Below are 14122 nucleotides of genomic sequence, written 5' to 3'. Positions count from 1 at the left end.
CACTATCTTTTAAAACCTGAAAGTTCAGCATCAAACTTTGTCCCTTTACTTACAAAGGTCTGTCTCCAGCAGTGGAAAGCAACACCAATGTTAACTTTCATTTTGCTTATTTTTCTATCACTCCTATATGAACTGCAATACCGATCAACTCCGCTATAAAGCACTGGGTATAATTTCACACTCACTCAGGCATTTGAGGTGATATGTTTCTCATTATCCAATTTATGTGGATGTGAACAGAATTTATAAAAGCAAATCTGAACAAATAATTAAAGATATAAATTGACTGTATATTTATTGTGATAATATAATTTTGTATCTGTACTATATGCAGTATATGCATTCTGGAAGGTCCCAGCAGCTGCTTTGGTAAATTTCACTGTTGACTTAATAACATACTTTCAGTAAAAATTTAAATGTGCCTTGATTTGTTCATGTAAGTGCATTTAGCAATTAAAAATTCAGAAAGTTAGCAAACACATGCAGAATATAAATGTCCATTAGAAATGTAAAATAACGTGGGATCTGTCACATGTTTAATGTCACATTTAAAGTAAATGGCGGTAAGTTGTCCTGATCATGGGAAGCTATGGTGGAGGGGTAGAGCGGTTACCAGAAGGGTAGCAGTTCAATCCCCAGTTTGCCTCATCTGCATGCTGAAGTGTCCTTGAATAGAAAAAAAAAGTTCTGCTAATAAAAGCACTGTATGAATGTGTGTGAACGACAATGAATGGCAAACTGTAGTGTAAAGCGCTCTGAGTGGTCATCAAGACTAGAAAAGCTCTATATGAATACAAACCATTTACCATCACTTGTCATCCTCTCCCTGTCAGAGGCCAGAGAGAAGTGAGGAAAGGCATGGGCACAATAAAGATAGGCATGCTGCAGATCATTGCAACCAACCTCCACCACCATGGTAGTCAATAATTACCATCTCTCCTGAAGTACTGTGGTTTCATTTCTGTACGGGTGTATTTGTCAACCTAAATGAGCTGAAACCAACACCAAGGTTACTGGCAGCACTGCTTGCACACAGCAACACAGCCATTCACCCAATCAAGTTTACCTGGGTTTTAGTCAAGGTATATATGCTTCAGTGGGATACAGCTGACAGGCCTAATGGTCAATTCCTTTTGAATTGACCAATTGACCTTAGGAACAAATCATTTAACCAGTACTTCACATACTGTGAAGTAATACTATGAACTGAAAAACATTAGATGCACAAGTTACCATGTAAAATAAACACTATATAACAAGAAAACAATGGTAGCCTTGTCATAGCACCACATTACACCGCTTACTCTGTGGTGCAGGTGAAGGTGCTCTCTCCGCCCCTTCACCTCCACACACATATATAAAGTTTTACCTTAAACAGACCATTAGTTTTAGCCATTAATTTTCAACAATATTTTATAGTATTAAACAGTATAGTAGATTACATACAAATCATTAAAAAAAAACAGTAATACAAAATCTGTCTGCAGGCGGAGCATTAATCATTAATCATTAAGGAATGATAAAGGAATGATAAAAGAAATGTAAATGTTTTCTTTCCAGTCACTGTGACCTTTGGCCACTGAAATCTAACATATTCATCTTTGAATCAAAGTGGATCAAATAAATTAACTCTTGAGTCCAACTAAATGTGAAATAATTCCCTCAAGGTGTTCCGGAGATACTGTGTCATGTTCACAAAATAATTTGCTTGTGAGGCTACAGTGACATTGACCGTTGACCACCAAAATCTAATCAGGTCACATTTAAGTCCAAGTGAATGATCTGTGCCAAATTTGTAGAAATTCTCTCAAGACGTTCTCGACATATATGACAAGAATGGGAAAAAAATACCTAAAACTGACATTGGCTGTCAGGACAGGAAAATAGAAATCTGAAGCTGTGAGATGGTCATTATTTATGAAGCATCAAATGGCATTAAAATGACATTAATTATCCCTTCTATGTAGTCTTATGTTTTGCTTTATATGTGGGTTTTAAGATGGGAGATGTTTGTACATAAATTTGCAGAGATAATAGTGTAACTTAAAAGATTACATGAGCTAGTCCATTCATGTGATAGATAATAAACTCTAGAGAAACTCAGACAATTCCCTTGAGTTTCAGTTCGTCTTCAACTCGGCTGAGGTAATCAGGATCTGGGTATCCATAGCTGCAAAGACAATGACAGAAAATAAATGACTTTATATGGACAGTTTCCTATCAATGAAAATCTGTACGCATGATTGGTGGTCATTAGCCCTGTAGCATGCTGCCAGCAAAAACACAAGACTTGTGTACAGATGATTACATTTAGGTCACATGAATAAGTTTCTCTTTTCACAAATACACAGATTATATACATTTTATTATATACATATTTTATATGTGATTTGCGGCTGTGGCTGCAGGGGTAGAGAGGTGGACCTCTAACCGGTAGGTCGGTGGTTCTATCTGCATGCCATACTGTCCTTGGACAAGATACTGAACCCAGAATTACACACTCATAGAAAAAGTGCTGCCCATAGATGCAGTGTATGAATGTGTGAATGGCAATAAATTGTACTGTAAAGCTCTTTGAGTGGTCATCAAGACTAGAAAAGCTCTATATAAATACAGACCAATTACCATTTCTGTCACAGCCCTCTTACTTAGGCTCCGGCCATAATGAACTGATTACAGGGAAGGCCGTTTTGTTCTTGTGAATGTGTCTGAGCAGAGAATCTCCTGCTACGTTGTTTATATGTGGAAAACAAACTGGGGAATGTCTTTGCACATTCAAAGTGACAGTCTTGTGAAAACACCTCCTACTTTTCACCATCGCTGTTGGTCGTTCGTAGTATTATAAGCAACCAAGTGCGGAGTAGACAATCTACTTCCTGTTCACACTGGCCTGGTGTCATGATAAACGTTTTTGTACCAGTCAGATACAGGCTACTTAACTGTTGTTAAATGTTTAAGATAAAAGTACTTGTTTGACCTATTATTCTATCATTTTATTCATCATTATGAAGACATTATCAGACATATGAAGGTTCTGACCGGCGGCCCACGATGTCATGTTGACGGCCCTCGGCCGCGAGTTTGCGAGAGTGGAAGACGGCAATGGACAAACCAAAGCGTAAACATAAAGGTGGAGCTGAAAAGCTCAGGGCCAAAAGGCTCAAAAATCTAGCCGCAGACGCCGGAAAATGTTCTAAAATAACGGACATGTTCAGTGGAGGTGTTTCGGGAGCCCCCTCCACCTCAGGTGAATCAAGCACCACCAGCACCATTGGACAGGGCGAGGGGGCTAGCTGTAGCGATCCACCCATGGAGACAGCACAGATGGTGGAAGAGGGTGACGCTAGTACTGGCCATGAACAGGGAGGAAGAGATGATGAGTCCGAACCCGAGGGTCATGGACTGAGTGAGCCGCTGCCGGTGCACCAGGTAAGCAGCTATTAACATAAGGATAATACGTTTAGATGATGGATTTGAATTTAGCCAGCCGCAGCGATATGAAAATGATGCGTAATAGCTGTGACAAACGGCTATGCTAATATGCTAATGAAAATGCTAGATGAATAGTCATGCTGCACGCTATCATGCCTGACGGATAAGCAAGCACACAGCATAGCCCCACGATACACACGTCTATAAAATTGCATTTTTAAAACTTGGCATATTTTAGAGATATCCTACAGTGTTCTTAATATGGGTAATTTAAAGATATTAAAATGACTTAATGGAGATGAATACAGTATAACTTATTTGGATATTTCCAAATAAAACATAACATTTAAGCATTAATGTTACTACAAATAAATATACATTTGGATATTTAGTTTAAGTATTATTTGTAATTAATAATTGATCCCTCTGTTCTTTTCTAGTCAAGCAAGACTGTTGAGGCAGATGTTGACTACTTTTGCCGTCCAGACCGTGCTACACTGCAAACTTTTTTGAACCACCATCCAAAGCAAGATGCTCCAAACCCAATAGGAAAGGTCTTCACAAACAAAGAAGGTACAAGCAGGAAGTGGCTGACATACTGTGATCAACGTCCTGCTTTATTTTGTTTTGTATGCTTGGCCTTTAGCAAGCCCTCTGATAACAGTGTATTCATTACTGGAATGTCTGACTGTAGACATGCTCACCAGAGAGCAGAAGAGCATGAAAAAAGCATGGCACATCGAGCTTGTGCTGAAGCTTATTTTCTAAACTGCTCAAAATCTGACATAAACAGCCTGCTTAGAGGAAGACAGCTAACTGCTCATAGAGAGCAGATCAAGAAAAGACGGCAGGTGTTAGACCGTGTGGTGGAAGTGGTCAGAGTGATTGGAAAGAGGGGGCTAAGCTACAGGCACGAAGACAATGAGGCTGCTTATACTCTAGAGGACAGCAGCCTTGATCATGGCAACTTTTTGGAGATGATACTTTTGCTGGGGAAATATGATGTGGCATTGAAAGAACATCTCAGTGACATAATTCATAAAAGCAAAAAGCTCCATGAATCTGCATCAGGCTCAAGAGGCAGGGGTTCCCTTGTCACTCTGCTGTCTAAATCGACTGTCAACTCAGTGATTGACACAATCCTTAAGATGATCAAAAAAAACATCGGCACGGAAATTCAAAAAGCCGGCATGTTTACTTTACAACTGGACACAACACAGGATATCACAGCACAAGACCAGTGCTCAGTTGTGCTTTGGTACGTCACTGATACTGTACACGAGAGGCTTGTTGCTGTGGTAAGGTGCAGTTCATCCACAGGAGAGGCCTTTGTTCAGTTGTTGAGTGATGTGCTTGATGGTCTGAACTTAGACAAAAGCCTCTGCATCGGAAATGCCACAGATGGAGCTGCCAACATGCAGGGAAGATACAGAGGCTTCTCTTCACTCTTGTCATCACAATCTCCTCACCATGTCCATGTGTGGTGCTACTCTCATGTGCTCAATCTCGTTCTTTCTGACACCACTGAAATTGTGATAGAGAGTGGATCTCTTTTTCATCTCCTGAATGACATCGCTGTGTTCATCCGAGAATCTCATCAGAGAATGAACGTATGGGAGAAGGAAAGCCACAGCAGCAGGCACAAGCGCATAGCACCCATTGGAGAGACACGCTGGTGGGCAAAGCATGATGCCTTAAAGAAAGTGTTTGGCTCATTTGGGAAACCGCAGGACTGTCTCTACATTGATGTTCTGTGCACCCTTTCAGCCATTCAAGACCAGACGACAGTGAAGTCAAATTTAAGATCCAAAGCAAGGGGATACAAAGATGGCCTTCTCAGACACGAGACCATCCTGACCGCACAATTATTCTTGCGGATATTTGAGAAGACCACCCCACTATCCAAATACCTCCAAACAGGCGGGATGGACATCCTCTCTGCCCACAGGATGGTGATGTCCACACAAGAGGCCCTTAAGGAGATGGGAAGAGATTTCCAGACAGTCAAGGATGCAACAGAGAGTTTTGTGAAGTGGGCAAATGACAAGCTGGAGGAGCAGGATGAGGAGATGGGCATGGAGGTGGAGGTTTCACTACCGCAGAGGAGGCAAAAGAAGAAGAAGTCCATGCCAGGAGAGATGGCCCAGGATGAAACTTCCAATGACCCAAGCAAGACGTATGAGGTTAAAGTCCATAACCAAATTATGGACACCGTTATTGAGGCCATGCAAAGACGATTCCTCGATAACGGCAATCTGTATGCGGACCTCTCAATTCTGGACCCCCAAAACTTCCCAGATATCAAAACCAGTGGTCTTCCTGAGTCTGCACTGAAAGACCTAAGCAGATGTCTCATCAAATTTAACAATTCGGCAACCATATCAAATTTACAATCTGAACTTGAAAGCTTGGCAAGCCATTAGCGGAGCTCATATTTGTGCACCTACCAGATAAACAGCAAGGTCCGACTGCTGCTATCTCCAGGGGGCCACACCCTAATCTACAGGGGGGCACGACCCTAATCTACAGGGGGGCACGACCCTAATCTACAGGGGGGCTGCATTTAAGAACCCCAGGATATTTAAGTGTCAGTGTTGTGAGATGAGTTTGTATGGCAAGTGGAATCATACTACACTTTAACTCCGTTACACTCCCCCCTACTGATCTCCACTTGCCCATACGCCCCAGACCAAAATAAAAAAATAAAAAGCAAAAACAAATAAATAATGATACCGGACTGTACATTACTTGACCCACAAACCTACCAGGCACCAACAAGATCATATCAAGAGGAGGACATGGGTAGTAAAAAAAAATAATAATAATAATAATAAAAAAAAAAAAAAAAATATATATATATATATATATATATATATATATATAAATAAATACACAGGGAATTCCAAAGTGAACAGTGCTGCTAATATCACAGATACCAAATACTCCAGTCAAAAGACCATTCCTTAAGAATCAGAATGAAAAAGGGTTGCAAAGCCTTACAACACTCATAGGAGAAACATGCCCACATACATGTTAAACTACTCGGAAATCATGTTAGTACAACAGCACGCAAATCCACAACCTGGACACACCTATCCAGTGGCCACACACAGGTGTCAAACCATCACAGAAAAGAAAACAAACAAACAAACAAAAAAACAATCAAAAAAAAAACAACAACCCCCCCCCCCCCCTTAAAAATTGAAGGAACTATGGGCTATATATGAACCAATAACCACACACACATATGTAAGGCCAATACATGAAATAATACTAGCGACCTGCAAGAACTTTCAGATGCATGTTCTGAATAAGTCTGAGGACCGGTCTAACAACCCTACCATACCTCGTCCGTATCCTCTGCAAACTGCCACTGGAAAAGTTCAACCCTGCCTCTGACGCAAAAACAGAACCAGCATCAAAAGGCAACATGCCAACAGAAAGAGCAGAGTCAGCAGGTCGAGAGTCAGGTAAGTCAACAGAACAGTCAACATCAACAGCAGGACTACAAGGGTCAGACTGGTCCAGTTTGTCAGATCTGGTCTCGTCAGAACTGTCAAGTCCACCGTCACCGTGAATGTCAGGATCAATCTGGTCAGGCGAGTCAGATCCTATTCGGACATGTCCATCCACATCACCCACAGTAGATGAATGATCTCCCGTGGAGACTGGAAGCTGAGAGATCCAAAAAACAGTCCTATCCTCAGGTCCACTGCCAGGAAGAACAGTTGAATCATTCTGTTCAGCATGCCCCAACGACTCATCCACAGCCTCATCAGTCAGGGAACCGTCAAAGGATCCGTCATCCTCCAGATCAGCAGGGACAGGTAGGAAGTTCACAGGCATAATGAGGTTCCTGTGGACCACTTTCTCCTGATTCGTCGAACAGTTCCTGAGTCTGAAGGTGTGAGTGTTATCCTGTTTCTCCACAACAGTGTATATGTGACCCTCCCAGCGATCAGCCAGCTTCCTCCGACCTCGTCCTCCTTTGTTGGCCAACAAGACTCTGTCGCCAACATCCACAGACGCACCCCTCACCTTGCGGTTGTAAAGCTCAGTCTGCCTCTCCTGTTGTTTTGCGGTTGAAACCTGAGCAATCCTGATAGCCTCCGCCAAGTCCCGTCGGAGACACTCCACATAAACATCATAATCCACCACTTGCTCATTCATGAGCACAGACTGAAACAACATGTCCACAGGCAACCTGGGAATCCTGCCGAACATCAGTAGAAAGGGTGCAAAACCCATGGTTTCATGGACCGTTGCATTGTACGAGAAAGTGAGTGAACGCAGGAATTGGGGCCATTTCTGTTTGGCTCTGGGTGGAAGAGCTCTGATCATGTTCCCAAGGGTGCGATTGAACCGCTCAACTGATCCATTGCCCATGGGATGGTAAGGTGTCGTATGAGATTTCTCAACACCAGCGACTTGGAGCATCTCTGAAATCAGGCTGCTTTCGAAGTTTGCACCTTGGTCTGAGTGCACTCGCTCTGGGAAGCCATACACACAGAAGAAGTTGTTCCAGAGTTGATGAGCAACAGCTTTAGCCGACTGGTTGGGACAGAGATATGCCTGAGCTAGCTTAGTGAAATGATCAGTCACAACGAGTACATCTAGAGACTTGTTGGATGAGTCTTCAGCAGACCAAAAATCAATGCAAACCAACTCAAGAGGTCTAGAGGTCTTAACACTCTCAAGTGGTGCCCTGGCCTCAGGTTCAGGAGACTTACTGACCAGACAACGGCGACAACGCTGCACATATTCCTTGACATCCCTCTCCATCCCGATCCAGTAGAACCGCTGTCTAGCCAAGTAGAGCGTCCTCCTCTGCCCTTGGTGACCTGCCTCATCATGGATCCCTCTCAGGACCTTATCTTTCAGGTGAGAGGGCACGACATACTAACATACTACGTAAGTCTTTTTCTTTGTTACAGCATCCTTCGAAGCGCGATACAGAACACATGTTTGATGGTAAGTTGTTCCCAATGTCGGAGCAGCCGCAAGGCTCCAGCTGGCTCATGTTGGCGTTCTCGTCTCGACGGCCGTCTCTGACGTTCCACAAAGTAAAGCACCCGACCCAAGCATGGATCAGCACGTTGCAATGATGTCAGTTTGTCCTTGGGCAAAGGGCGGAAATCAGACAGCTCCGAAGGTAGAAGAGATTGAGTGAGCTGCGGCAAGCAGAACGCATATGAGGGCAAGCAGTCTTCTTCTAGGGAATGTTCCAGAACAGCAGATACTGCCTTCGAAGAGATAGGTGGATGCTGAGGCACTGCCGCTGCACTGTTGAAGGCCACAGACAAAGGGCGGTACAGCAGGCGGTTTAGAGGATCACAGGACAACCGAAAAGCATCCTGCACACAGACAGGCTCTAGGGCATTCGCTTCCTCCAGAAGGGCACCATAGGGAACTGTTGTGAGTCGATGGAGAATACTAGGGCGCACAAAGGGTTCACGGCTGAGGGCATCTGCCACCACATTTTTAGGACCAGGAATGTACTTGATGTCAAAGTCATACGGGGCCAGTTTTGATACCCACCTCTGCTCACAGGTGTCTAACTTTGGTTTACTAAGAACATAGGTGAGCGGGTTATTATCGGTCCATACAGTGAATCGCTGGCCTCTTAGCCAGTGGCTGAACTTGTCGCACACAGCCCACTTAAGTGCTAGGAATTCCAGCCTATGCGCCGGGTAGCGAGACTGGGCATAATTCAACGACTTGCTGGCAAATGCTATGGGCCGAGCAACATTATCACCATCAGCCAGCTGAGAAAGCACAGCCCCGAGGCCGTTGGAGGAGGCATCAACCGACAGGAGAAAAGGCCTACTGAAATCGGGATTGAGCAAGAGTGACATTGTTTAGCAAAGCCTGTTTCAGCTTCCTGAAAGCCTCGCTGCATGCAGGAGTCCAATCAATAGAACAGAGGTCCCGAGACATAAGCTGGATCTTTTTACCCTTAGTACATCGCGGCCTTTTCCCACCTGAAGTCAGCGCGAACAAAGGCTTGCTAATACCAGAGTACCCCTCGAAAAACTGCTGATAAAATCCAACCATCCCAAGGAAGGATCTGATTTTGGTGGGAGCTGGGATGTTAGTGCCCTCTACCATTAAATCCTTCTCCTGCAGTGCAACAACTGCTCTAACTTTCTCCGGGTCAGTTGAAATCCCCCCCTTAGTTACGATATGCCCCAAAAACTTTACTGAAGGCCTCATGAAATGACACTTTTTGGGAGCCAGCTTTAGGTTGTGCACCTTTAACCTCTCGAACACCATCTCCAATCTCTGCAACGCTAGCTGTTCATCAGGAGCAAACACAAGGATATCATCAAGATAACACAAGAGGCTCAGAAAGTTTTGATCACCAAAGATAGCCATCATCATCCTCATGAACGTGGCCGGACTGTTGCAAAGTCCTTGCGGGAGTCTGTTGTACTCATATAACCCAAATGGGGAGGTGAATGCGGTGAACTTTTTGTCCTCCTCATGGACCTCCACGTTATAGTACCCAGAGGTCAGATCCATGGTCGAGAAGAATGCATTCCCCCCCAGGGCGGCTAGGGCGTCAGCCTGATGAGGCAAGGGGTGTGCATCACGGAAAGTGCGCGCGTTCAGCCACCGAAAATCCGTGCAGAGCCGCAGGTCGCCATTCTTCTTCCAGACAAGAACAAGAGGTGATGCGTATTCGCTTGTAGATTTCCTAATGATGTCACGCTCCTCCATCTCATTTAAAGCCACCCTCAGTTTCTCATAGTGAGATGGGGACAGTCGGCGATAGGGAAGTCTGAAGGGCTTGCTGTCACTTAGTCGGATGCGGTGGACAAAGTCTTTGGCTTTACCACAGTCCAGTCTGTGGCGAGAGAAGATGGACTCATATTTAGCCAACAGGTCAACCAACTTTGCCTTCCAGAAGGGGGACAGGTGAGTCGTGTCAATGTCAATGTCTTGCAGTCCCAGGTCAGAGAGAGTGGGACTCAGAGTCGGTTGAGCAGTACAGTCCGAGTCAACAGTCAAGCTCTTTTCACTGGCTGTGTCAGATTTGTCAGCTATCTTTGTCACAGAACATTTCACTTCATCAGGTGAGTCAGTCACATAAAAGTAGTCAGTGTCAAAGTCTTCCAGTGCTACACATGTTGACACGTCTGCAATCTTGCAGTTGCGTCTCAAAGACACTGGTCTAGGGGAGGGGTTAATGACCCTCACTGGAACCCATCCATCGCCCCACAGCGGTGTCACAACACGGCCCACCATCACTGAACGCAGCACTGTTCTTGACTCACTTGGCTCCACAACCACCGTGCTGCCGGCTGAAAGACATAGATGAGCAGGTAGGCGACCCCAAACCAAATGTTCTGTCAAAGGCTCCAGGGTGACTGCATGCTTGATTTTAACAGTCCCCACCTTATCGGGACACACATCCCCTCTCCATGTCTCCACTGTGGTCAACAGCTGCAGCAGGCTCCCCTCCTCCCCCGGAACCTGATTGGAAGGAGACACTTTCTCCCCGAAGCCTCCAGAGTGCATCAGCACCCGAATAAGGTGTTTCATGACATTGCTGCCAAGTATCAGGTCATCACTTTGGCCCTCCACAATAAGCGTTGGAACAGAGAACCCACAGCCAAACACCCTCATCTGCAACTCACACACACCAACAGGATTTGTTCTTGAACCTCCACACCCAACAAGGACAACTGAAGTGGGGGAAATAGAGTCAGGCGAAACAACATTGTTCTGCTTCAGTAGAGGGAGAACACGAGAGCTCAAGGAACAGGCCATAGAGCCGCTGTCAAGCATAGCTCGAAGTTTGACAGTATCTTGGATCAGCACATCAGTGTGAAAAAGGTCATCAGTTGCAGACAGTCTTTGTGTATTTTGAATAATTACAGTCGAGTTATCACCTGCTACGGAGCAGAACTGTGACTCTGGGTGACTCAAGATCAACATTATCTGGTTCTTGTGGGGAATTGTCATCTAGCCCTACACTACTCCCCTGCTCATGTGGGCCAACTAGTTTCCCTGCTGGTTGGAACCTCCAGGCTGAACAGCAGGCAAGCCAGAAGGAGGAGCACTATGACAGGTCACAGCCTGATGTCCAGTAGCATAGCAGCGAAAACAAAGCCGCTCTCTCCTGCAGTGAGACATGGTGTCATGGTCGTCACCCCCACAAACAGAACACGGACCCCGAGACCTGCCACGGCCGCCAGCACCCGACCTCGGCATCCTGGAGTGCCAGGAGGCCTCTCGTTGCAGCAGCCGCTCAAGAAGAGTGATAACATGGTCAAGCGACTGCCCCTCAGACTGCGACATCCTGCCGGCTGCAACCGGTTGAGGGGCCGGGGCCTCTCCTGCAGACTGGGCATGGCACTGCAAAACGTTCACAGCCTGGCTGGTTTGCAGGCTTCCAGCTGGGTGGGAAGATTGACGCTGCTGGAGGCACTTCTTCCGGTGGTGTTCATCCAACCTCACCTGAACATCAGTGGCAGTCCACTCCTCCAGCGGCTTGCAGCCAAAGATTAGAGACAGCTCTGTGTCCGGACAGTGAGTGAGAAACATGACTGTCACTTCACGAGAAGGATTGTCGAGGGTCTTTCCCTGTCTCTTTAATCCGTCTACAGCAGTGTCAATGGATTTGTTAAGTCAAATCCAATAGTCAACAGCAGTCTCAGTAGGTTGAGGCTTTGTGTCATAAAAGTCAGCAAGAGGCATAAAAGAGGTCACAGAGTCACTGAAGTGCTGCTTAAGTATGTCAAACACAGGTTGAGGGCCTGACTTTAAGTCTAAGGAGGGTCGACTGCGAAGCCCAATGGTCACCACATCACGTGCCCTCCCCCTAAGCTTGCCCAAAACTTCATCCACCTGGTTACAAAGCTCAATGCCCCTCTTACACAGGTAAAGCCTCATAGCTTCCTCCCACTCAGAAACTGGAATCCTATCAGTGTCATCTCCCCTGAAAGGATGTGGCTCATAACTATCATGGTTGATTGTCAAGTTAACCTTAGAAAAGTCAGCTGTGGTTGACTGGGTCATGTTAGCATCATCAGCTGGAATGGACTTAAGACATGAAACAATGTTCTCACCTATACTGGTCCCTATCTGTTTCACAAGTTCACTGAGAACATGGACATCTCGACCAGAAAGTGCAGACTCACCATCCACCCCAGCACCTGCAGTGGCACTATCCCTCCCAGGACGACTGTGAGGAGTAGATGTAACATGCCTGTCTTCACTAAGCCCACCCAGAGTAGGAAACTGATTAAACCACAGCTTAGAACCCCTACCAACACTTGAGACATTATGTTCATCCATTTTCATTAAAAAAAACAAAAAAACAAAATTGAAAATATACAAATATACAGCAAAGAGTCTGTTACCCTATGCAGCTTTAAAAAAATTGTTTTCAGTTATTCCAAACGGAGAGAGAATATAATTTTTTTTCTTTCTTTTTAACCTTGTCGGATTCACACATTAAAACACATCACATTATATATTACAATCCACAAAAAAAAAAAAAAATATATATATATTTTTTATTTATTTATTTATTTTTTTTACTGTGACACAGACAGGCCACTCTATAACACAGAAAACACAGTCCAAACCCGGGTGCTAAAACCAGACTTCAAGGGAGTGAATAAAGCACCGGTGAAGCAGTCACGTGAAGAGTAGAGCTTGCGAGGTCACCACGGCCACGAACCCTCGTAGTTGAGAACGGGTCACGGCACCATTGTAGCGGCTTTGTACTCCTCCGTTGCGTTGTGTATTTCAAAGAAGTAGACCGTCACTTTTGGCAACCATGCCTTTTATTCTTAATATCTGGCAGAAGGATCGCACACAGTTAGTCCGGGTTTCCTCACACACACACACATACAATTGATCATCAGATAAACAGCAAGGTCCGACTGCTCTAATATTAAAATGAACATAACAGAGCTAACACAGCGTAATGTACCTGGCAGAAGGATCGCACACAGTTAGTCCGGGTTTCCTCACACACACACACATACAATTGATCATCTGAAAAATGTAAAATGGAAAGGAAGTGCGGGTTAGCTAACACATGCCACACTAGCCATTTTATAAACAAAGAAAACAAAACAAGGATCGGCTCAACTGTTTAGGAAGTGTATGTTAATGCAGTGCAACTTAAACCATGTTTTAGTATTAAGTTACAGTTATTAATATAAAACATTAGCGGAGCTCATATTCGTGCACCTACCAGATAAACAGCAAGGTCCGACTGCTGCTATCTCCAGGGGGCCACACCCTAATCTACAGGGGGGCACGACCCTAATCTACAGGGGGGCACGACCCTAATCTACAGGGGTGCTGCATTTAAGAACCCCAGGATATTTAAGTGTCAGTGTTGTGAGATGAGTTTGTATGGCAAGTGGAATCATACTACACTTTAACTCCGTTACATAAACATATAAACATATACACATTACCACAACATAAAAGTGTTACAAATCTGATGTTGTATGTGCCTAACATCAGAGTGGGTATGTCCCCCCCCCCCCCCCCCCCCCCCCCCCCCCCCCCCCCCCCCTCTGTGTGTGTGTGTGGCTATCTGTAGGTTTCATGAGTGTTTGATTGACTGTAGTGTGTGTGCCCAAAGAGCTGATTGGAACTGAAGAGCGCAGACAAGGCTATGCACCAAGTGAGTAAATATATCCACATTACCACGACATAAAAG

The sequence above is a fragment of the Paralichthys olivaceus genome, chromosome 19 (genome assembly GCF_024713975.1).
Source record: "Paralichthys olivaceus isolate ysfri-2021 chromosome 19, ASM2471397v2, whole genome shotgun sequence".
Lineage (NCBI taxonomy): Eukaryota > Metazoa > Chordata > Actinopteri > Pleuronectiformes > Paralichthyidae > Paralichthys > Paralichthys olivaceus.
This window is presented reverse-complemented; position numbering follows the sequence as displayed.